Here is a 24983-nt window from a genome sequence, read left to right as displayed (position 1 = left end):
CCACTGCAATCATATCATTCATCAAATGAGTTTACTATGTACAGACGCACTGCAATCATATCACCCATCAAATGAGTTTACTATGTACAGATGCACTTGCAATCATATCACCCTTCTACGTGGCACACCTCATCACAAATGGTTTCACATCCAGAAGAAAAGAGGTCATTGTTCCCCTCTACTCATCACTCATTAGACCCATTATAGAGTACAACACCCCTTTTGGTATGTACCTAACAAGACATCTATAACAACTGGAAAGGCCGCAGAAATACCTCACAAAGAGGATTACCAGCCTCAAACAGATGACCTACGCAGACCGTCTCAAAAAACTCCAGTTTTACTCCATCGCATATCGCCTACTCAGAGGTGATCTCTGCCTAACATACAAAGCTATGTCAAACCCAGAGCTGTTGGACATGCTCCACTTAAAGAAATCCCAATCCCTCCGAGCTACACGCTCTAGGGACCTAAACCTTGTCACCACAATAAACAGAACATGCCGGAGGGATAGATTCCTGTCCCAGAGACTTCCCATACTCTGGAATAAACTACCTATCTATATCAAACAAAGCTCCTCATTAGCACTCTTCAAGAAAAATCTTGATGACTGGATGGGAAACAGGAAATTTACCCCGGGGATCACCTCTGTGGCTCTGCTTGACAGTGGAACAGGAAAATAATTTTCTTGGGTGGCAAAAGCCAGGGTACCTTTTTGGCTGGGCTTGTATAGGCCCCAGGGCCAATAGCCTAGTACCTACCTATGAACCTATGAACCTATGAACCCATCAAATGAGTTTACTATGTACAGACGCAGTGCAATCATATCACCCATCAAATGAGTTTACTATGTACAGACGCACTGAAATCATATCACCTCTTTCAAAAATACTAGAAAAATGCATTCTTGCATAGCTTGTGCAGTTTTTAATTATTAACAAATCTCCTGTTCAAAAGCCACCATGGCTTCAGACCCAATCCCAGTACTACAACTGTTTTTCCTAGTTTTACTTACATTATTAATTTAAATAGAAATGAAGACAACTTAGTTTCCTCACTTTTCCTTGACTTATCCAAGGCATTCAACATAGTGTCCTAACCAAAAACTTCTTTCTGAACTTGTCTCTCTCTTGGGCACAATCATTCCTCTCTTTCCTGGTTTCATAGTTACTGTTTCAGTTGTAAACAGGGGGTTAAATGACAACATGATCTCTTACAATTCCAAACAGTCTCTGTTGGGTTTTCCTCAAGAGTTATTATTTGGCTCCCTTCTAAGTCACATTTTCACAAGTAAATGTCACACTGCCATTAGACTTGCCACTTGCATATGATATTATAATGATCCAACCCTTAGCTGCTTGGCTCCTTCCCTAACTAAATTTCATCCAAGACTCCTTCACTGTCATTGAATCTTGGCTTAAAAACTTTAAATTTCTCCTCAAAACCAGTAAATCAAATGTATGATCTTATCCCCAAAACAATTCCTAAATCAGGAATATATATTACACTTTACCTCAGGCATTGACACAGTAATCAAAATAGTTAAAACAATAAATAAGCCAAACCAACTTCATCAAGTGCAGGTCTTACCCACTTAACCTGATCAACTTTGAAAATGTTATTGAAGCAAATAAGGAGGGCAAAACAGCGCACACTACAAATCTAGACCTTGCAAAGGTGTTCAATACATCTCACACACCTATAGATAAACTCTTACCTAAATATTAATCTCTGTGTAACTTGATGGATTAGAAATAGAACCGAATAAATGTGGGTTGGCAGCTATACCTCCTCCAAAAGACCTGCCACTAGCTGTGTACCCCAGGGTTCAGTCCTTGGGTCACTCATCTCTGGCATCTACTTCTCAGAGGTCTAAGACAATGTTAAGGGTTTGTAGATGACCAAGTTTGCAAATGACCACCTACTTGGTGCCATCATAAATTCCCCGGAAGACACCAAGATCCTCTGAGTGGGTCTGTCCCAAACAAATAGTTAGTGTCAAAACCATGGAATAAAACTAAATGCCAGGAAGTGTATAATCATATCCTTTGGCAAGCATGACTGTCATTGTAACTATCATAGCGACAACACACTACTGAAAATTGATCCCATAGTTAGAGATCTAGAAACCTGTGTCAACAATGACCTGTCCTCTGATCACCACTTATCCACTGTTGTAAGGAAGTCCTTTTTAACTGCATATCTTATATTTAAAGGTATTTGGTACAGATCCAGGGATATAATTGTTCCGCTGTACTTGGCACTCAATAGGCTGATCATTGGATATATTTCCCCTTTTGGCGTGTCCCTTTCCAGATTCTCAACACAGCTGGAATGGCAATAATTCTTTGTCACTAAAAATATCAAGGGCCTAAATTGTAAAAAATCTGCAGACCATCTCAAAGCCTTGTCCCTCTTCTTAGCATCAAACAGACTATCAAGCCACAACCTCTGCTTTGTATATAGAGCTTTAACAGACTCTATTCTGTCAGACCTATAACACATTCATGAGTTCAATAGTATAAACAACAACTCGGGATCTGAATCACTTTGGCAAAAGAAATAGAACATATTGGAGGAATGGGTTTGTATCACAGAAAATACCAAATCTATGGAAACATCTTCCACTCCACATAAAACAAAATACTTCTCTTACTCTACACAAATGTAATTTGGATGAATGGATGGGTAACCGCAAATTCACCTCCAAATAAACCACCCTTGTCCCTCATGGATAGGGGGAAACGTGTAAGTGTCCTCACATATTCTTGTTCTACCTATCTCTTTGTTATCTGAATGCAAAATATAAAGGTTAAAAACTATGATAGGAATGTAAGGCTAGGTGTCTTAAAATCCTCACAGATCAATAGCCTAGTTAATACCTATGAACCTATAAACCAAACACTAGGAGTCATAACTGATAACCTTAAGTTTGATACCATATCCTAAAAGGCATTAATAAAGCTTATCAAAAACTTTGCTCCCTCTACCAAAAAGTATTTAACAGACACTGCAAGGACTGCCTTCATCTGACACTTTTGTATGCTTCCCTATTCTAATAAACACCTGCACTACTTATGAATCAAAACTGGCCTCACACTACTATAAAGTATCTAAATTCTCAACCAACCATTTTTACAGAACACATCACTGCCTGGCAGTAAAACAGCTGAACTGGGAAGAGCTCCAAAACCTATTTACTTCCTTACCTACATATAATCACTGTTCACAACCTTATATAAACTCCTCAGAAATGCCCAGCATTACAGAACACCCTGCTGCACTACTCACCTAGCAGAGACCTTTGTCCGACCATTAAACTCTTAATAGCCATCAGTAAATCCTATAATAATGCTGAAAGTGCCCTCTACTCCCACTATGTGTCAAAACCACAAAGCAACATTCCTACTCATATTAGACATAGAAAAGGTAAACTGCTTCAACACCTTGCTCAAACAGCATGTAAACCAATCCTGGTTCTACTCATCCAGCTCACTGGGCTAGTCCTTCCCCAGTCTTTTCCATTGCATGAATTTAGACCTCTTCTCCATCCTATACTCTTTTTCTGCCTCCAACTATATAACCATTACATGCATCCCTACACATTCTAATACCCATTTCATAGCTATAACTCTTTCTTCACTCACTAACTAAAACACCATCCACTTCCTTTCCTCTTCTCTGTCTGTTCATCCTCTACATACCTATCAACTTCATTGAGCAAGAATTCTGGACAAAGCCAAAAAATAATGGAAAACAATGGTGTAAAATCACAGACAGATTATAAATATTGCTCTTATAAACTTAGAAAGTTGTTAAAATAACAAGTTTTACAGTAGAATGGATTTTCTGAATGACAGGAAGTCTGAAACTCAAATGTCTGTCATTATTTAGTGACGTCAATACTCAGCAATTTTCTAGAAAACCACACATTTTATGAAAAACAGATTAAAAATAGGAGTATAAATATGGACATTATGCAAAATTGTGGACATTTGAGAGGTATAATCCTCTCTCTCTCTCTGTCTCTCTTTCTACCTCATTTACATTAACATTAATATTAACTTCTATAATTTCTCAGCATAACAGTTTTCCACCTTGTAAATATATTGTTACTTCAAGTTATATAATTGTATAACTGTTATCACTGAATATACTTGTATAAAATGATGTCAGTGAACCTATTTTTAAACTCTGTTGTACAAATTTTATGAATTATGTATTCATGTAATTTTATGGAACTTGTCTCCTCCAAGTCACCACTGAAAATTGGCACTGGCCAGTCTGACTTTCACACTTAGTGTAAACAAATAAATAAATAATTAAATAAAACTCACACACAATCCCCTGCCAGTGATGCCTACTATCTGCTTACAATATGGATTTTTTTTTGACTGTCCACATTAGGACTGTGGAATAAAGATTCAGTGAAGAGAAGCAGGCAGTGGTGAGAGCCAACATTTTGCAGGGACTGATCAAGAGACCTGCCTTAGAGGAAATTACATTTAGTGATTTAGGAGCATATGGTGCACATTTCCCTTGCAAATGCACTGGATGTTAGTGACTTCCCTTTCCTTCCTGAGCTGCCAGTACATCTGCAAGGTCCCAGCATTCTCCAAAAGTTATGCAGACAATTGATAAACCGACATCTGCCAGGATAGGACAGTTGGCAAGCTTCTGCATTGTCCTATTTTCTTTGCCAGCTGTGAGCCTGTTTGTTTCTAAACCAAGCATTTAGACACCACAGATTGGGAACTTAGCCTCTTTATTAATGGCTATCACAACATGTCAGCAGGACAGTCCATTAATTGTACTATATTTGCACAGTCTGGCCGAGCAGCATGGATAGCAACATTGTCCTACTCCAACTGTAGTTATGCAAATTCCTCTGCCTGACAGTAAGGAAAGGGCTGTAATGCTGACTTGACTGCAAAGCAGCTCTTTCCATCTGACATCTCTGCATTGGGGAATTATCTATTTTCTCTCAGTTGCAGCAGTGTAAGAATTGATTATATGCAGTTGTGTCTGGGGTGAGGGTTTACTCTCCTACACAAAGGTGTAAGGGTTTTTCTTCTCATTAAGATGAATTGTTGGTGGACACGTTCTCAATTTAGAAAGGACAATTTTACCTTCACTGAGTAAAACAGCTGTTGTTTACTTTTCAGCAAGGCGACTTAAAAGCAATATGTTGTGTGTTTTTGTTTGTTTTGTCTTGTTACTCATGAACATCATCACCACATTACTGACAAAAAGTAATTTAACAAAGGATGAGGAGTTTGTAAGAAGTGCACAATGTACTCATGTTGCAGGTATTGTACTGTCCTTAGGTATTTAAGGGATACAGTAGCTTGATCCCCCCATGTTCATGGTAAGGTACCCATATTATTCCTTCTTTATTTGGAGGGCAGAAAACCATAATACTGAGTGATCATGCTGAGATAACTTCCTTGATTCTCTCTTACTTACTGAACATAGTACCTTTGTATGGCAGCCGTATTGCTTCTCCTTTAAACATGAGTTGCAGTACCTTAATCTCCACTGCTCAGAATGTAATAACCATGAATCACTACTGCTTCTCAATCAGCCTACAATCCGCAGCAGTTTAAAGAATACTGTGCATAGAAATTTCCAAGATTTCAACTTTTGTTTCCTTAATAAAAAGATGTTCATCATAAATCATTGCTGTACTACCTTAGTTGTATAGTTATCTGCTGCCAAGGACATAATCGTCCAAATGATTTCATTTCCCCTCACCACACACACACACACCAAGGCTGCTGTGTATCGAGCTCCCGTGTGGAGGAAACAACAGCTCTGGGCTTCAGATTGATGGTCGGCTCCTGTCCAAATGTGTTCTTTTTGGATAAATAATTGCACTGGGTCTCTTTACTGCTCTGTCTAATTGTGTTTATTATTTTGTGGAAGCGTCTCATATGGCAGATTATTTTTAGCAGGGACTGTCTATTCTTAATTCAGACACTAATTTGTGGAAATGTATGCTAATTTTGTACTGATTTGTGATTTTTTATTTCAGATTATATTTTTTTTAGAGAAAAGTAAGTCTGTTTGGTGTTTGTGTGCACTTCAGTGACAACTTACCTATTTACCAACTGCTTCGAGCAGCTTTGACAGGGGTTCAGAATTCATTTTCAACTGGGACATGCATCAGCTTAGTACTTTCTTAGTCCCTGCTCACGCTGCTTGGAAGAAGAAGAAGAAGAAGAAGAAGAAGAAGAAGAAACTATGTAAGGATTCCTTGCCAACACAGTGGGGCTCAGTCAGTACCTCAGCTGCCGCTGAGTGACCCTTCATTAGCCATTTGTTTTTCCTCAGACCAGCAAACTTCTGGATCCCTCTGGTGTAATCCCTTCAGCCACTATGTACCAGGCTTCATCATGTCCTCTGTGCCCCTACAGTTGTACTTAACAGACATAGGAGAGTCATTTTCTTTTGGCATGGGAGTTTCAGCAGGGACTGAGACCTGTTTCCTGAGATAAGGTATCCTTGAGTCTAGGGATGTCCTGTGAAAAAAGAAACAAAAAGTAAAACATTTATTTTCCTCAAAGTATTTTTCTGTTACTAAGGGAGGATTTATTACTTTGGCTAAAGTTTTTTTTTTTTGCAGGCTTTTAAACCTCTAGAATATGAATAGAATTTTCTGGAAGAAATAAATAATTTTCCTCAGTTTCTGAAGATTCTTAATGAGATGAACACAAGAGGAAGATGGAGAGGGCATCTTCTGTATTTTCTGTCCAAACCCCAGATTGTGATTCAGATGAAAGTTTTTCCTCAAATAGCCTTAAGAGAATTTTCTTTTTCTGAAACTGTTCCCCAAATGAATAATTTGTTTTGATGTGAGCAAGCTGTTGTTCCTGCATGTTTGAAGAAATATTATGACATGTTACAAGTGTCTGTACTGCTGACAACACATATTCTCATTTGTTGCCAACCTTACTGGACGTTTTTCATTTCTTCTGCAGTGTGCCTGATAGTCAACCGTCATCCCTGAAGAAGGCAGACTGTCCTTATAAGTTTCATCAGTTCTACAAATATTTGGTTTGCCATCTGACATCAGACTCAGCAGCTATTTCTATTGCTAGTCCAGGTTCTAACAAAAAGTTGGTGAATGCCAGTCCTTCTCATTTGGACAAGGATGGAAAAGCTTTTGGCAGGTTTGGGAAGAGATTCTCAACAACACCTCTCCTCTCTACTCCTTCTGAATACAACAGGATACCAATGTGCAAGACATATTGGTATCCTGTTGTATTCAGGTTTGGGAGGAGAGTTTAATCCTCCACAACTTTAGCCTTCAGAATTCTGAATTATCGGACTCATTTGTTAAAATACATGTTGGCTTGTTTTGATAATCTGAGGCACATTTCTGCCAGTGTTTTATCTTCAGAAGATAGGTCTTCTCTGAATTATTTTCTTGTTTTTCTTTCACAGGTAATGAATCATTCCCTAAGACTGTACATGACTGAGCTGACACTACATCCAGGGCATTAGTGACCACTACTGCACTGAGGCATTTGGGTATATAATCAGAAGTTTCTGAAGACATTCAATCTGAAATATTAAATTATCCTTTGGATAAATATGTTTTGTCTGGTCCTTCTACTAGCCATGTAATCAAAGAGGGAAATTAATTTACAGGATCACTAATTTTTTCAGTCTTCCTTCTCAAAATCAAACCCCTTGTTCTTCATATCAAACTTCTCTGTTTCCTACAGTCATTGGGGGTCACAGAAACAATAGCCGCAGATCAGTGAGGAAATGCTTTTTATTCAATAGTTTATATGGTGCCAGTTAAGGAGTTTTCTTGGAGACCAGTGCTCATCCTATCTTCTCTCAACCTATTTGTGAAAGTATCAAAGTTCAAAGTGCTGACTTTAAAGGATTCTGACCTCTCATACCTCAAGTGAGTTTTCTGGTAACACTGGAGTTGCAAGATGCTTATTGTTACATTACCGTTGCCACAGAGTTCAAATGTTTTCTAAGATGTTCTGTGTCTGTGTTACTTTATCAGTTCTCTGCATTACCCTTTAAGATGTTCGCTATTCCAAGGGGGTTTACACATTGTCTGGCTCGAGTGACTGTCCATTGTAAACTGCATGATATATACATTGTTCCTTATTTAGATGACATACTTATATTTGCCAAATCCTTATCCAAATGGCAGAAGTCCCTTACTTGGGAAAGAAATCTTCTTTCCTACCTTGGGTTCCAGATAAGTATTCAGAAATACTCTCTCATTCCCTCTCATAGGGTTTTGTTTGTAGGTTGCCTTTTGGACTCAACCATGCAAAAGGCATTCCTAATGCAAGAAAAAGTGGAGTTGTACCTGGAGCTCTTGCTGAGTTTCTCCAGTTATTCCTAGACTTCAGACAGAGAGTGTCTTTGGATTTCAGCATTCATGGCTTCTCTGATTCTCATTACTTCTTTTGCAAATGCACATGAGAAAATGCAGTGTTTCTGTTTAAAGACTGGTTTACCTGACATTCTTACACACTGGATTTCCAGATTCTAGTGTTGGGCTTTGTTTAGAGATATCCTAATTGGTGGATATACCAGGTTTCTCTGAATTCTGGTCTTCATTTCCTCTCTTACATCCCCTGCTCAATCTGTAACAACAGATGAATTGAATTTTGCATGGGAAGTTGTATAAATGAGAGTAGACGTGCAAACAATTCAAGGAAAATGCACATAAATGTGAGAGAGATGTTAGCTGCGATCCAGCTATAGAATCTCTTCATCACCTATGGTTTCCAAGGCCTTTGCAAGTGATTACAGACACCACAGTTATGTAGTACAGAAAAAAACAGGGGGGGGCAACAGGTCTTAACCACTGTGCAGGCTGGCTATGACAGCCTGGGAGGTCACTTTGAAGCATTGTTTAACTCTCTAGTTTTCCTACATTCTATCACAGCAAATATATTGGCAGACAAGCTGAACAGGACCAGGATAGACCCTCACGAATGAAAATTAAATGGGGGTGGCCTTCCATGAATTGATCCATTTGTGAGGAACACCTCAAGTAGATCTATTTACCTCTTTTTAAAATAGACAACTCAAAATGTTCTGTTCTAGGATTCATTGTGAGCAGGTCTGGAGAACATATGCTTTTTCATTTCCATGGATGGGAATGTTCTTTTATGCATTCCTACCCTTTCTGCTATCTACAGTCATTCTGAAGATTCAGAAAGGCTACCCAAAGATCATTGTGGTAGCTCCCTTCTAGCCCAAGAAAGAGTGGTTCTACGTTCTTATGGAATTGGCCAAGAGTAATTACGTACAAGTTACCTCACAGACTAGATCTACTCACACAAGACCAGGGAAGTTTGATACACCACAATCTGAAACAACTAACTTCTTGGATGATTCAGTTTAGGCACCTCATTTCTGAGGATGTGCAGCAGGTACTAAGCAGGCAATAGATTCAGCTACTAGGAGATCTTCTGTTAGTATCAGGAAGAGATTTTCTAGCTGGTGCTACTCTAATAACCAGGGCCCAATCAGGGATTGTTGGTTACTATATTTCTGTGAGTTACTATCTTTTGATCTGTCTTACTCCTTTAGCAAGGAGCCATCATGTCTGCACTTTCCTCCTGTTTATTGTCAGACTTTTGTTCAAGCTGTTCTTGAAAGTGGGTTTACATTTAAGGCCAACAAGAAAACAGATGATTGTTGGGATCTTATCTTTGTGCTGAAAAAGTAAAATCTCTCTCCTTTTGAACCAGCTCATCAGGCTGTTTTTTGGTTCATGATTTGGAAACCTGTTTTCCTTATTGCTCTGACATCTGCAAGAGAGTATATGACTTGAAAGCTCTCATAGTGGGTAAATTCTATTTGATTTTCCATAGAGATAGGATTACTTTAAGAACAAATCCCTCATTTGTGCCAATAGCAGTTTCAGAGTTTATTTAAAATCAAGTCATCCTACTCCCTATTTTCTTTCCTGAAACTTAACTCTAGGGAGAAAGGTGTGTCCATAATCTGCACTTGTGCTATCAACTCAGGTATTACCCTGACAGAACTAAGTCCTTTAGGAAAGCTATATAGCTGTGTATTTGGTATGATGGCTCAAGACAGGACAATCCATGTCAAAAGTGGACAATTTCTAGATGGCTGTCCTTTCTTTCTGTTATTCCCACCATGGTAAATCACTTCCAGGCAAGGTCAAAGCGCATTCTTCCAGAGCTTTGGCTGTGGTGGACTCTATATGTATCCTAGAGGCAATTACTTGCTTCTCTGTACATACTTTTAAAAGTACTACTAACTGGATTCCTTTTTCACATCCAAGTCAGGCTTAGGATCATTCTTCAGAGGTTCTGGGATCCTTACCCTTTCTTCTCCCAAGTAGGATAAGCTGTGGTAGTCTGCCTACATAGCTAAGGCTACTGCAGCAGTGATTTATGATGAATATAGTTAAACTGTATGAGATGCACTTACCATAACACTAGATGTTCAATTAAATCACTGCTTCAGTAGCCCCACCCTTCCTCCATTCTTGTTTTTCTGTTGCATTCTTATGTTTATGTAAAAATATCTATTGTATGAAAGTTATGTTGAAACAATAAAGAGATATCTGAAGTGAGGGGTACAGACTTATTTATGATCGTAATTACTAATTCAGTCCAATATGCGTGGGAAACCTGTGCTTTATCACAACCTGGAACCACAAGTTTCAGAATATCAGGACAGGAATGTTGTAAAACTCCTCTAGTTGATGTTTCATTGCATTGGGACTGCTTAGGTCATGCAGTGACTGCACTGCAGAGTTGAAGAATAGAGAAAAGATTATTTTTAATTTTGTTTTCTACCTTTTCCCTCTCTTTTACTTTGTATTATATATATATATATATATATATATATATATATATATATATATATATATATATATAGTTAGACATTAGGTGTGAGGGCCTTGCCTCCATATCTTGCAGTAATGGGGCATTCCTATGCAAAAAAAAAAAAGAAATGGTTTTCTGTGTTATGTAATCTCAGGAGTGTCCATATTTTGAGAATGCAACCTCCCAAGGATTTAAATTGTCTTAGTTTGGATTAATCACGTTTACTAAATGACACCCACAGTGAATCCTAATATACATAACCATGTGACACTTTAAAGCTTGGCCTCTTCTTGAAATGGTCTGGTGCTAAACATGAATGAGATCCCAAAAAACATCATGGACATTCATGCCTCCAGTCTGGGACTTGCATGTTATTTGTCATTTATATTTATTAATATAGTGCAATACTTTTTGCATCTGGCTATGTGGTTTTGTGTGTGTGTGTGTGTGGGGGGGGGGGGTTAAGGGTCTGAAATGTAGGACATGATCTTTCATTTTTTTATATACAGGCACACACTACTTCTTTTCAGTGATAGTTCTCATTCAGTTTATTGACTTCTTTTCCAAAATGGAGAATTATAGTGAGTTAACCCTAGAAACAAGTTCATCCAACTTATCCCTATGTATAAATTCTGCAAAACCTTGTACCTTTTTATCTTTACAGTACATCCATTCATTGATGTCCCCTTTGCTCTCAGTAAGTACATCTTATGTTTAAGTTCAGTAGAGGGACAGACTTTCTACTAAGAAAGAAAATTGTTCTAAAACAAACCTCATTTGTTCGGATATTTTTCTTACATTTTTATAAATTTGATTAATGACTGATGCAATGTTTAAATAATAAACAATAAAGGCTCTTTCAAATATTTTGTGTATTTCTGATACCTCGTGAAACCTAATTTATTTTCCAAAATAGGAGACTTGTATCCTTAATCATTTTCCCTGACTGTTTTTTTAAGTTTGTACCATTTATATGCCATGATGTTTAGTTTAGCACCTTTTTGAAATGATTAATAATTTTAGGCTGGGGAGATTGAGTAAGAGATTATAAGAATCCTAGAATTTAAATATCTTTCTTATAAACTTAGAAAGTTGCTAGAATAACAGGACTTGCATTAGCATCCATTTTCTTTCTTTTTTTTTTTTTTTCATATTAAGCAATTTGATTTAATTCCTATGAAAAATATCAACAGTAACTCGTGCATTACAAGCAAATCAGTTATTTTACAGGAAAAAGAAAAATAATGTTTATAGTGATATCGACTTTTGTTCTCTCTCTTTTTTTTTTTAATATTTTTGTTCTGCATCCATTTTCTGAAGGTCATGAAATCTGTAAATCAAATGTATATAATTACTGAGTTACTTCAATCCTTAGTGATTTGCCAGAAAACCACATATTGTAAGAGAAACAGAGAAAAATATGAGAAAAAATCTGGACACTTTGTGAAAATCTGGACAGCTGAGTGGCATGATTAAGTTATCATGCACAGGTGTTCGAGCATGTGGATGTGTGTGGCAGGTACTTTACATAGCTGCAGAACAACTGTCAAACTATAGACATTTTCTAGCTATCAAACCTACATGCCATTCACTGTTCTTTTCTTTTTGCACGACTTCCAATTCTCTGCTACATTCCATTCTTATCTATGACTCTGGTCCCCATTGTGAATGTAGTGATCCCACACATTTCATGTAAGGATATTCATCTTGTTCTTTTACCCATCTAACAAGCACCATCTTGCTGTTTAATTTCCTTATAATACCTAGCATATCTTCCATAGTTGGTATAACACTTCTTTTCAACATGGCTGGCCTTACAAATGTGGGAAACTAATGCTAGACGTAGAGTTTCTTGCCGCTTATTATTCAAAAAATGCATATTAATGCAAAGCCTGTTGTTGCTCCTTATATTTTTCCAGGTAAATTGTTAAAGATTATAGTCAATCAATAATGCTTGTCATTAAAGTTTCCTTTTGGTTATTGTTCAGAAAAGGTATGTTGATGCAAAGTTTGTTGTCAGGCAATAATAACAGACATTAGAGTGTTATGTTTCCTCTTGTTCAGAAAATGCATGTTGATGCAAAACCTGTTGTTCTAGTAACTTTTTTAAATGAATTAAAGTAATAATTAAAACTGCCTATTATTTGGGGTCTTTCTCATCATGCCCCCATGCTCCATTTTTTGTCTTTGTCTCTGATCTTTAAGTAAGTAAGTTAAAAACTACAAACCTACCTGAGATTGTCTCTATTCTTGGTTTGTCTAGTATAAATGTTATGGGGTTTTTTAGAAGTCCTAGAAGGTTGCAGTTGTTAAACAATGACAGACATTCGAGTTTCTGACCTCCTATTATAAAAAAATGACTACTGTGTTAACCTGTTATTCTGTCAACTAGCAGGGATGTAATGTAAAAACTATATTTATAATTGGTTGCTGATTTTTTGAGCCTTTCTTCATCAATACTTCTGGTGACTCATTCTTTTTCTGAGAGGTTGATACATTTTTTTATTTAAAAAGTTTAGGCATGCAGGATATACATAGACTTAATACCTACACTTGCTGGGACTGTCAGTGGAAGGAAATGACTATGCAATCTGCTCTTTATTCTGGCTTTGGAAGATTAATATAATTTGTGAAGAGCAACATGGAATTCTTTAAAATGTATTCTTTGATCATTTATTTATCACAGCCCAGTATCTGAACTGCACATAGATGTAGCTTTAACTTCTGCGTGGGGATATGAGCTGTCTGCGGATGACAGTAACTGACCCTCTTTTTGTTTGTTTATCTTAAGTAGTCATTAGTTAGGCATTTGCAAGACTTTTGTGCAACTGAGTGTAGTAAGGTAGAATGACTTATTATTGTTACCATTATTTATGTATTTGAGGTGTACACAGTAGTGTTATATTAATGGTTACAGAGGCCATAATTGGATACAGGTGACTTACCCCTGCTGTTGTTCAACCACTGTTAAATAGTGATCACTAATCTGGGGTGGCAGGAACAGTGTTAAACAATAGCAGTGGTGTTAATGCTTCTTCTAAAATCAGAGTAAAATAGTTTTGCATTGGCTTTTGTGTGTGTGTGTGTGTGTGTGTGTGTGTGTGTGTGTGTGTGTGTGTGTCTGTGTGTGTTGAGGGTTGCAGTGTATTCAAGTGTAAATGATCTGGGGTGGCAGGAGTAGTGTCAAACAGTAGTAATGGTGTTAATTAAAGTGTCTTCTAAAATCAAGGCAGAAGTAGTATTGCTATTGCTTGTGTGTGTGTGTGTGTGTGTGTGTGTGTGTGTGTACATTTAAGCTCAACAAGTTTGCAGTAATTTTCATCACTTTCCATCATAAACATCAGCACTGTATAAGATAAGTAGATATCTCTGGTGATCTGGCAGAAGTAGGATGTGCCAGAAAGTAAATGATGTATACTTCTGTCAAAAATCATTACAGCTTGTGTGAAATGTCTGGCTTTTAGGGTAGTGTTAGTGTGTATAGATGCAAAAAAAAATAGTACTACTGATTTTTGTCTGTGGGTATATACAGTATTTCTGGGCACATGTATAGCTATCTCCTGGGTAGCATTAAAAAGTTAAGCTGTTATCTTTCAGAAATAAAGCATAAAATGCATCACAGAACAGCTAGACTCTCAGAACTTATGGGTGCCTGGTGGCCACAGCACTACAGGCTATTTAAGCAAATTTTGTCATAGGTGTCCTGAACCTCATCCAGGCTACAACCAGCTCTACTTAGAGGTGTACATAGAAGGTTGCTGTGGATTATTGGGGGGGGGGTGGGGACAATGTGGTCATTGCTACTTTAATTTTCCTTTCAGCCAAACATGTGTGGGGCTGTGGACAGTGTGGTTAGTAATTCCTTAGATTTCATGACAAAGCTCACAGGTATGCATAAAAGGTCCCAATAAGCTATATACTGGCTATGAACTGTTTAGGACCAGCATGTTAGATTAGATTACTTTGAATTTTTTTTACTTTCCTGATAATCAAACATTACAAGAAGGTATACTGCTATAAAAATATGACAGCAGCAGACGGAAATATTACTATGTTCTCTTTGTTCATTCAGGTTTGCTTCAGTTGGACATCAGAGTTGTACACAGAAGATGACTGTCTTCTAGGGATAGGGTGAAGAGGCATGCTGTATACATGTTTGATAGCAAATACTTTAAAAATATGACTGTGGACATTTATGCCTCCATCACAGTCTAAAACCAGAGGGAAACACAGGCAGTAACTTATCTTTTTTTGGGAGATGAGTAGAGGGAGTAGGAAAGCAGATGTTATATCCAGATATCCAGATAGGATTTATGTGTCCCTTGCAAGCATTAGTCTTTTCAGTTTATAGTGAAGTGCTATTTTATCACACACAGCTTAATGACAATAAATCGACACATAAGTAAATACTAAAATACAAACAATAAGACTGAATTTCTTCCCTTAGTTGTGATTTTAGTTTGGGGCATCATTGAATCACAGTGCTGACAATAAAAATCTAAAAAGGACCTCATAACAGCCTAGTGGTGCCCAGATCCCCATCTTGATGTAGCTATTGCATCCATTGTTATTATAGTATAGCGTGCCTCAGATGGAGTTTGTTAAAGTATGCAGGAAAAAAACAAAGTTAATAAGACTGAAATCTGATGTTGTCAATCTTCATTTTATCTTTGACATGTGGGGTTTGGTTCTGAATATTGGAACTGACTTGGCCATTACTACAGCCCATGAGAACCAAAAACTCTTGAGCTTAAGTCATACCTCTGATGCTCTTCTCCAATTTACCTCATATCTCATTTGCCACTTCTTATGACACATGCATCACCAACTTGCTCTCAAGCTAAGTGTTATTTCTCTGTTGTATTTCAAATTTTTGGATTGTCATAAGTGTTAGAGTAATTCTGTTGTAAATATGCTGAAAGGCAAGGCATAGAATAAAAAGTTTGCTTGAATATCTGTATAGAGTTTAGCAATGTAAAATGGGTATTCATACTATATGTATAACAGACAGGCTTCTCTTCTTCACAGCATCAGAAAAAAGCCTAAAAAAGCAATTTTGGAAAGCAAGTATTACATGCTTTTCTCATGTTTTCAGAACAGTTTACAAATATCCATTAACAGACATGCATTTTTATAAACTCAGCAAAACGTGCCTCAAAAATATGTTTTTTTCAAATATCAGCAGCAGAACAGATGTTTCCTTTCAGGCTTATAATTGCGTGCATTCTCACATCAGCAGAAGTGCTTACAAGTAAATCACAAAAGGACAATAGAAATGTCTAAAACCACGCATTACGTGATTTCCCACAGAAGGCCAAAAAAGATACCAAGAGGAAAAAACAAAATCTATGTGCATGACTAGAACTGTATATAAGAACTGTATTAATTCAGCTCTGTGAGAGGTATTATGTAGAAACTTAGGTTTCGAGGTAACTGGAAAATGGAAAGTCATCATCATTCATAATTGTAATGAAGAGTATGTGTTGTTTACTATAAAAATAAGTTATTTATTTATAACTGTGCTTATAGTGAAATAGTAGCTGCAAAATATATTTCTTTATCAGTATGCAATTTGGAAGGCTTGGTGCTTTAAACAGACTACAGTTACAGTCATGCAAAACTCTGTGTCTCTGATTCAGCAGTAAACAGCCAGCAAGACTTTGTATCTTAAGAAGACCAAGTAGCATCCAGCAAATTCCATCACAGTGTAGAAGCAGCACATGCATAAAATAACATTTTCAATGGTGATCCCAACATTCCTAGCCTGTATCTGAATGCAGGGGGAGTGGGTAATGCCTTGTATAAGGTCACTCCTAACGTTTATGTGAAGTACTTCATATGTGAAGTACTTCAGTTTTCTACAGTTTATAGCAATACAGATTCTCAGACATCTGAATCTGGAGTGAGACTGCAGTGCAGGAAGGTGAGCAGTGCCATAAATTCTCCAAAAAAGGTACAAAACAAAGTTGCAAGACTGAAACTGCCAGTTTTGTTGTACCAACTTCACAAGTGACTACAGAGACTTTTCAACCATCTACAGTAAAGCAGCCTGGCCATCTGCCTCTCTGTTGACTGGTAAGAATTTTTTTTTGTTTTATATACAGTATGAATGCCATAGAGGTAATAATAATAACAGAATGAAATGTATATACAGCATATTAACAAATGTAAAACCTTATTAGGGCAAGTTGATAGTAAGGCATTATGCAAATGGATTACAATATTTGACTGATATCTGAAACAAAATCATGTGTGGTATAAAAAAGTGTTTATTGTGTGTACAATGTCATAAAAATACAGTGCATGACATTATTCAAAGGTTAGACTGTACAGACAAAAATTTTAATGGTAAAGAACCAGGAAAAGTTAATATGCTGACATTATATTCAGATGTTAAGATAGTTATCTTCTGTCACCAGACATGAAAGGTTTATTTCAGAGTTGTAACAACAGTCAAATCAGTTACTGAAAGAACCTCTAGTACATTTTGTTACAAAAGAATGTAATAAACTTCTAAAAGACAGACAGACACAATGAGTTGAGGAAGCTTAGACAAGTTATACATACATCTTTTCAAAAGTGCATAGGAGTTTTAGACCATGCAACATTACAGGAAACTCTTCAACAGCAGTTACAGGATAAAGAAAATAAATTAGCTGAGATTAAGAAAACATTGCAGAAGAGCAGGAAACTACAGCTAATCTGTACAAAAAAATTATTTTATAATATGTTTGTGTTTTGAAAATGGTTAAGCATACATGGTAGGATGGTAGGATCTGATGTCTGGACAAATCATTCTCAAATGTTTAAAACTTCCATTCAGTTAAAGCAAGATATTTATCAGTACTACAGTAAAGTAGAGCAAATAACTGCCATTCTCATACATAGTCAAAAGGTACACAAAACAGTTCTATTGTATAAAAATCAAATATAAATAGTTAATAACAGTAAAGATTTAAAGTCATGTCTGACATGCGTGTATTTTCTTTTCATCTAAAGTACCTCTGTTACAATGTACAAGAATAACAGGCAGACAACAGCAAATATAAATAATGTAAATATAAATGTGTTAGTTAATCTAATATCTATTTGTTTTTTTTTTTTTACAATTTTTGTATAATTGTATAGTAACACCACACCAAACAGTTAAAAGTTCTGAATTTTAAAAATAAATAAAATCACAGATGGTATTAGTCAGGCAGCCTTTGTAAAATGAATGGCAGGACAGTTAAATAAGTAAATAAAAAAATACTGAAATCCATGTAAGCTAATTGTAAAATAATGTCTATTTATGTAGTATATATGCATAGTTATGCACACGCAGTGGTGGTGCTGTGGTAGCGTTGTCGCCTCACAGTAAGACGCTGTCCGGTTCGATTCTCAGCTAGAGCGTCTTCTGCATGGAGACATGCATGAATGGGCATACCTTCATTGAAGGTTGTGCATCAGGCCTGGCAAGCCAGTATGTAAAAAGCAACTGCCAATCATTAGCAGACCGGAGTTCCGCTGTGGCGACCCCTAACCAGGAAAAGCTGAAGGACACAAACATATGCATAGTTATGCAAATCATAAATACTTATTATATTTCTAAATGTTTTACAACTACATTCTAATATTAAACTGTAAGTGTATTAACAAATGTTTTAAAGAAAAATGCTAAAAAATTAACTGTGGTCTACATAATCTAAAATGTGAGCTCAGACATTCCCAGACTGGATGAATAGTTACAGGAAATGTTGGGCAGATTAAAGTAAAAAACAAGACTGATTGCCAGACAAGTAACTTGAGTTTTTCTAAAGCATTATTGTTATTAAAACATAACTGTTAAAATGTTCACATGCAACACTATTTGGTAATTGTAACAAAACATCAGAATTGTGCATATATGTAATTGATAATCTGTTTGCAAGTAAATATTAAAAGTAAAAAAACTCAGTTACATAAAATACAGCCAGCAGATAGACTATAGCATACATACAGTTCAAATAAAGTATATAGGAGGGTACAAATAACTACTAGTAGTAGTAGACAGCAAAGATAACAGAAAAATATATTTTGTCATTGAAAACAGCCAAAAAAATGATCAAATCAGACAAAGGTCTATAGTTTAATAACTTAATAAAGCAATTGTATAACCAAAGTGTTGGGCTGGTATACCTTCTATTCTCACAGCATAAAGCAAATACACAATACTGCAGTACTATGGGGGGTACTTTCTCAGTTTTACACTGACTGTGCGAGCAGTATTGCAAAAGGGTCTAAAATAAAGCTACAGAAAGAAATAATATCTCATTCCTTCTTGACAATACTCTTTTGGGGGGAGGTCATTCCTTCTTGACAATACTCTTTTTGGGGGAGGGAAAACAGGTATTAGTGCATTAGAAATACTGGATTAAACCTGACAGGATAAGATATTTTACAAGTTTATCATGCTAGTTATTATTGTATTGTTTAGTATTAAATTGTATACAACATGTTAAACTGTAAAGCTATACAAGAGATGGCTTAAATTTGCTTTATTAAAGCTATACAAGAGAGAGAGAGAGTAAAAATATGTTTTGGCAAGACTGTGTTGGTATGCAAAAAGCATAAATGTTTCTAATTGTTGGGTATGTAGTTGCCTCTGGTGGCAATTCTGCTAAATACTTCTAAAGAGACATAAACATTTTCCAAGATTTTGCTTGATGTTAATGTTACTAAATTTGTAAATTAGGCTAAATGTACTTTACAGTCTTTGTATATACAAATACAGAAGAATTCAATACAAATGAAATTAATGGCTAGCAATGAATATTTGTAAAAAAAACATGTTTAAAAAATGGATCCAGGATACCTAGCAGATTGAAATGCATGAATAGCAAACAGTCTGTGTAAATGCATACTGTACAGGATACATTTTAACAAGTTCAAAAGTAATTTGTCAAGTTGTAATATTATCACTGGTTTTAAGTTGGAGTCTTATTATTAGTTTTTGGATCATCATTTTATCTGTACCAGTATTGGTTACCCCAGCTAGAGAAAAATTATATTAAAATATTGTATTCATACAGCTAATGGACTGATATGTAAACAGCATTTTTCAGTGTATACTTCACTGTCAATTAAAGTTTATGGGCAGTTCAGAAATATAATCACAATGTTATGGTTAAAATAGCATTGAAACTGTATATTTTCAGCAGTGTATAAATGCTTGCAGTAGCACATAGTTCTTGTCTCTTATAGATATTAGTCTATCTCTAATCTTTTGATATAAAATGATTAATAAAAGTAAAGAGTTAATTCAACAGTTGCAAAGAGTTAATGGAACAATACTAACTCATAAATTAAAGTCTGTGATTGCAAAATAATAAATTAATCAAGTTAAAAAATAAAACTAAAGCAGACACAGCTCATAACTAATGGAATATTTTCACAAAATAGTCTGTAAAAGAAAAGAGTTGTTAGCTACATTCAGTTTTGGTAGTAATACTTAATATCATTGTATTAACTATGTAAAATTGCATTTAGACATGTATCAAAAAAAGACTAAAGGTTTTTTTCCTAATGTGTTTCTTATAAAAATAAAAGAGAGGGGATTTTTACAGTAATTCTGTTGTACATATGCTGAAAGATAAAGCATAGAATAAAAAGTTTGCTTGAAGATATGTATAGAGTTTAGCAATGTAAAATGGGCATTCGTACAACATCAGAAAAAAGCCTAAAAAAGCAATTTTGGAAAGCAAGTATTACATGCTTTTCTCATGTCTGCAGAACAGTTTACAAATATCCATTAACAGACATGCATTTTTATAAACTCATCAAAACGTACCTCAAAAATATGTCTTTTCAAATATCAGCAGCAGAACAGATGTTTCCTTTCAGGCTTATGATTGTGTGCATTCTCACATCAGCAGAAGTGCTTACAAGTAAATCACAAGCGGACAATAGAAATGTCTAAAAGCAGAAATTACGTGATTTCCCATAGAAGGCCAAAAAAGATACCAAGAGGAAAAAACAAAATCTAGTGTGTGACTAGAACTGTATATAAGAACTGTACTAATTCAGCTATGTGAGAGGTATTATGTCAAAACTTAGGTTTCGAGGTAACTGGAAAATGGAAAGTCATCATCATTCATATTTGTAATGAAGAAAAACTTTGTAAATATATACTACAAAATGACAGAAGAGTATGTGTTGTTTATTATAAAAATAAGTTATTTATTTATAACTGTGCTTATAGTGAAATAGTAGCTGCAAAATATATTTCTTTATCAGTATGCAATTTGGAAGGCTTGGTGCTTTAAACAGACTACCGTTGCAGTCATGCAAAACACTGTGTCTCTTATTCAGCAGTAAACAGCCAGCAAGACTTTGTGTCTTAAGAAGGCAAAGTCCAGTCCAGCAAATTCCAGCACAGCATAGAAGCAGCACATACGTAAAATACATTTTTTCAATAAGAATAAAAGCAGGCAGAGACAAGGCTCCAGTTTCTTCAGCTGATTTATTACAAGACACACAAGCGCTTTCACCACAAGGCTTCTTCAGGTGTATAAAAAGCAGCACTCAACACACCCATTCTTATACTAAGCATTAGCTAGTCACATGATTAAAAAGAGAAAACTCTTAAAGGCACAAAGAACAATTGTATTCAGCCCACAGTAAAATGCATGGTAAAATATATAAAAACGTCATTACAAAAACCACATTTCATAAAAGCAATATTACAAAAAATGCATATTACAAATACATATAAACCACATAAATGTATTCTACCTACGTAATGGTCTATTTTTCAGGATGGGTCTCAATGGTACATGGTCATTAAGACCATGTCCTATGTTGGCCCTTAATCTCACAGGTACTCAGTTTAAACTCTGGTGTCACGACCCCTCAAGGTCTCATAACATTTACCTAATACCATAAATGTAAAGGTGTGTTGATCATTCTTTTTTTAATGTGTTTTGCTAAATCATTGAACATACTACCCTTATTAATATGGTATAGGTGTTCCTTGATCCTATCTCTTAATAGTCTATCGGTCTTTTCCACATACAATTTACTGCATACTTTGCAAGTAGCAAGGTAAACCACATGTGAAGTATCACACCTTGCACTGGTTCTTAGTGTATAAGTTACACCAGTGTCTGGATGTGGAAACTCCATATCTTGATTTATAAATTTACAGAACTGGCACCTAGTGCATGGTTTAATCCCTGGTGTATCCTCAGTCCTAATTTGGTCTCTGGGATTGCAAAGTCATCGCCTTAGCGACTTCTTATTTTTAAAATAAACTGTGGATGTGTTCCTATCAGGTTGCTAACTTGTTTATCAGATGTCAAGATATTCCAATGCTTGCCTATGATGTCTGTGTAGTATTTTATATTTCTAGAATAGCTAAAACACATTTTAAGTGGTTGTGAGATTTGTTTCTGTTGACCCCCATTGCATATATCACTGTCTACCTGTTCAGAGAAATAGGGCCTGGCTATACTGTGTCTAGAGTTTCTCACTGTCCTAATACTTTGATTGACAAGTTCTGGTCATAGCCCCTCTCTGTTAGTTCTATGTTTATCTTGTCTAGTTGTTCCATAAAATCTGTTTCTCTAGCATTCAATCTAGAGGCCCTGTAAGCTTGATTCTGTGCAACATTCCGAAAAATGTATTGCGGGTGCATACTATCTTTTCTTAGTAAACTGTTCACATGACATCCCTTCCTAAACATTTTAGTGCTCAGTGCACCATTAAGTTCTTGTATAATAGAGACATCTAGAAAGCTAACTTCAGTATATGAACAGTTCATAGTGAATTTAAGGAAATATTTTGAAGCATTAATATAGTGTACAAACATCATTAGTTGTTCTAAAGACCCCCCATAAAAGGAAGAGGTCATCTACAAACCCGCGAAAAAATAATATGTCATCTTTAAAGTCACCCACGACCAAATTATCTTGTTCCCATTTGGACATTACAGCATTCACATAACTGTTAGCACATGATGTTCCCATGGCTACCCCGTTGTATTGCCAGTAAACCTTATCCCTGAACATGAACACATTATTCTATAGTACCAGACCTAGCAGTAACCATATTAGGTCCACCATATCTCTATCATACTCCCTGGTTTCAAGCATTAACTGAGTTACACTATTAATCCCAAAATCATTTGGAATAACAGTGAAAAGTGACACCACATCAAGGGTAACTAACAGCATTTGTTGCTTGCAAGCTTGTTGCTCTCTTTCACATGCAAATCTGTATAAGTCTCTCACAAAATGTTCAGTGTCCTTCAAGATATAGACTTACTGTTTGATCAAATTCATAAGGAATTTCTCCACAAAAATAGAAATGTACTCAGTGCACCAGTTGCTTCCCGCTACAATGGGCCTCATAAGAGGATTTTCCCTGTTTTTGTGTACCTTGGGTAATCCTTGAATCACTGGGGTAGGTGGGTTAAATATAAGGAAGTATTTTAATAAATTTTCATCAATGAGACCCATCCTGGCTATTTCCCTTAGCTTGTTGTGCACATATTCAACCATTCTATTAACTTGTGATAGAGTAATAACTTTATAAAATGTGTCATCAGCTAATAAAACAAGCATTCTCCTGTCATAGTCTTCCCTATTCAAAATTACAATCTGTCCTCCCTTGTCTGCAGGGCGTATCATGATACATGGATTCGTTTGTAAATTATTTAATGCTGTAAATTCATCCTTGGATAAATTACACTGTCTACTGCTACTAGGGTGTAATTTTTGTTCATGAAACACTCTATAAACATCATCTAGACATAACTGTTCAAATGCAGAAACCAAAGGATTTAACTTGGGTAAAAAAGAGCTTGGTTTTTTAAACATAAATTCCCCATTTTCACCATTGTTAGCATACATAATTTTCAACATTAAATTGCGTGTAAATAGCTTAATATCAAATACAATTTCAGTAATGTCAGAGTCAGCAGTCGGGATAAAAGAAAGTCTTTTTTCCAACACATTACATTCATATCTGGATAGAGCATAGGTTGATAAATTAACTATTAATTTTTGCTGTGCATGGAAGCTTTCTTTATCATGTATGGAGTCACCATTCCTTCTGGGTGCTTCCTTTTGCTTCTGGTCATACTTCTCCCTCTCTGTTGTCCCTGGTTCAAGCCTCCTCTTCCTCGGCTTATAGACCTGTTCCTGGTTGGAAGAGGGAAAGTCAGGCCTGGAGGTCGTAGGCTTTCTAAAAAAGAAGTATAGATGCCATCATCTAGATCGCATCTATTCAAATCTTCATCAGTCACTTCTTGATGAACTTGTGCTGTAGTTGTGATAGTTTTCCTTCTTACCACTGTTGTTTCAGTCACTGGCGTGATGCCACCTAAATCGGTAGTTATCTGAGCCCTCCACTCATCCATTTCCTGGATGTCTTTAGGCTCTCGATTGATGGAGGTTGTCATGGCGGCTGTCTGATTAGTGGGAACCTCATTAATGCTTCCTTGATTGGTTGACTCAACTACAGGGGTTTGAGTATTGGCCCTGTTGTTATTGTTAGCAACTCTCGGCCACATAAAGACGTGGCCTCCTGAAAAATCTAGTCTGTGTCTATATAACTTTTTTAACTTGATTTGTATTAACTTGCGAGTATAAACAATAGCATTCTCAAGCATATCATTTATTGGCTTCACAATCGAAGCAGAGTCATATTTTTTACACAGGTCAAGATATTTGTTCTTGATCTGAAGTAGTAATTTTGTTTCTTCTTTTTCAGCAAAGTCAGACAATAGTTTTAAGTAACCAGCACTGGTCTGCAGATTTAATTTCTGCCATTCACTTAATAGTAAAGGGTCACAGTCCGCTTGAGTGGGCATTTTAAGAATTCTCAAACCCCGAGGCACAATGCCTTCAGCAATACAAGTTTGGAGATGAAATTTCTCAAACTGTGTTATTTTTAGTTTGAGCAAGTCTTTTTCTAACAAGAATAATTCACTTTTCAGTGCCACAAAGTCTATATTCATGCATTCATCTCCATCTAAAAAGGGTTCATTATTCAGTAATGGATTAGCTTTCTCACTCACCTTAAATATAAATTGATTGACATTGAGTTCAGTCCATATAATTTTTGAAACAGGATTATACTCCAATTCAATGTTCTCTGTTCCTGTAGGCATTC

Source organism: Protopterus annectens, chromosome 4.part1, assembly GCF_019279795.1.
Source record: "Protopterus annectens isolate FY-2018-M chromosome 4.part1, PAN1.0, whole genome shotgun sequence".
Taxonomy (NCBI): Eukaryota; Metazoa; Chordata; order Ceratodontiformes; family Protopteridae; genus Protopterus; species Protopterus annectens.
Note: the sequence above shows the minus strand (reverse complement) of the source record.